The sequence below is a fragment of the Pinus tabuliformis genome, chromosome 5_1 (assembly GCF_031772625.1).
Source record: "Pinus tabuliformis cultivar Carrire ecotype Pingquan chromosome 5_1, CPIR1, whole genome shotgun sequence".
Classification (NCBI taxonomy): domain Eukaryota; kingdom Viridiplantae; phylum Streptophyta; class Pinopsida; order Pinales; family Pinaceae; genus Pinus; species Pinus tabuliformis.
The window spans coordinates 377,073,171-377,075,620 of NC_142305.1; positions in this window are offsets into that span (position 1 = coordinate 377,073,171).

The following is a 2,450-nucleotide window of genomic DNA, read 5'->3' on the forward strand; positions in this document are numbered from 1 at the left end:
CCATAGAAAATTGGCCCTAAAAGACAAACTTCAAAACATTAGGATGCAGAAGAATGATACTACTCCACAATATCTCTCCAGGTTCACACATGTTCAAGATGAGTTTGGAGGGGTTGGGGTGAATGTTTTAGAATATGACCTGGTGCAAAGCTACTGATACTTTGTGAATGGAATGGAAAATTACCAAATTTGGAAAGGTTGCAGTCTGATTTGGTTCAAGAAGAGTTAAGGAGAAATACCATAGATGGAACATCATCCAGAGCAGAGGATGAAGAAAAATTTTCATTGGTTGGAAAGGGGAAGAATGTAAAAGGATAGAAGACCCAAATAAAACATGAATTCAGCCAAAATAATTGCAAGAATAAAGTATTGAGCAAGATAAAATGCTTCCACTGCCATGAATATGAGCACTTTGCAACAAATGTTTTGAACAAGAAGCCTTCAAGAGAAGCAAGAGGTGAAGCACTGGAATCACAATTCGAATTATAAATCACCCTAATAGCATAGATGACTAGCACTATTATGGGGAACGTGTGGTACCTTTATTTCGGTGCCTCGTTCCATATGACAAGGTGTAGGGAGTGTTTTCAGTATCCTGGAGGAGAAAGATCTCCAGATGCATATCGAAATCGGGGGTGATGGGAGGCACAGTGCTACAAGAATTGGTACTGTCAACTTTGAGAAGGAGAAAGCCTCTCCTCTTCACCTCAAATATGTTATGTTTGTACCTGATCTGAAGAAGAACTTGATCTCTATAGTATTAGAGGATAGAAGCTATGATGTTATTTTTAGTAAAGGGAAAGCCATTCTGAGACACATAGATACCAGGAAAGTGAAGCAGATTGGGGTTCAAGTTAAGAACATATACAAACTTGAATGGGGAAGGTTGTGCTGCATTGAGAAGCAAGGTTGAAAAGGTGTAGACACAAGATGTTGGAGAAATCTAGCACATGATATTGGGTCATCTACACCATGGTTCCTTAAAAATCATGCAGCTAATTACCACCAGTCGCCTTAAAGGATCCCTGGACCAGCAGGAAGTTTGCAAGGGTTGCACATTCAAGAAATATGTCAAATCCACTTTCCATGGCAAAGATAGAAGAGCGGATGCAATCTTGAAGTGAGTCCACTCTAATGTTTGTCGACCCTTTTCTACAACCTCCACAACAAAACTTAAGTACCATGCTATTTTTATTAATGATTTCTCTAGAAAATGTTGAATCTTCTTCATGTGGTAGAAGGATGAAGTTTTCTCAAAATTTGTTGAATTCAAAGCATTGGTTGAGAAGGAGACTAAGAATAAGGTGAAGGCTCATAGGATTGATAATGGAGGTGAATTTGTTCTAAATGCCTTTAAGGATTTATGTGCCAAAGAATCTATTCAAAGAGAACTGATAGTACCCCATAACCAACAACATAATGGGGTAGCTGAAAGGAAGAACATAAGCATAGAGGGAGAAACAAGAGTAATGTTGCATGTTCAGGGACTTCCATTACATCTATGGGTGGAAGAATGCATTATAGAAATTTCACCTGTAGAACAAACCGATATATGCAATTTCCTAAAGCATAATAATTGTTCTACTTCTACAAAACATTAAGCGGAAGCATAATCGAATTCATGAGAAAAATCAAGTAGAAAGATGCATAACTGATCAAGAGAAATAATCACACATAACACAAGATATATCCAGGGGAAAGCACCAGCATAAAATCCCAACCATGTATTATCAATCAAGTGGAGATCCTCAACCACATACAAAAAGAATCAACTCAATAACTATCTTGCTCTCTCTGTAATTAGAAGATGAATATCATAAACTACCTAGGCCTCAATATATAGGCCACAAATCCTCCAATCTCCTATAATACATATTTCTCTTAGAAATAGATCCTTCTCCATGAAAGGAATACTTACTAGAAATATACAAGCATCTGATAGTACACTGTCCCTCATCTGATCTCAACTGGGTCTCTAACAAAACTGACATGCAACAGTTATCCATGAGTGAATCCTCAGTTATCTAAAATAATAGTTCTCACATGCATGCAAGCATTAACAAACTATATTTTATTATTTTAACAACTTGTTAAAACAATCTAACTGGACTTGACTAGTTAGAACTAAGTCAACTGATTCTCTCATTATAGAACTCATACTTATTCCCTCAATCAGTGGAGGAAATTAAGCATAAATTCCTCAATCAATGGGACAACTCATGTGCATGCTCACAAAGACTTCAAATTTGAATTTCCTTAACTAATTAACTCAACTGAATTAAATAATTAATATTTCTAACTGTTGTTAAGACCAAAATTAATTTTACTTTTTATAGATAGACTAGGGACTGTTATAAATAGGAAGGGACCCAAAAATGCTATTTTTAGAACTTTCTATTTTTAGCAGTGTTAATAGGAAAAGTGTCTATTCAAAACGACCCTATCCCACT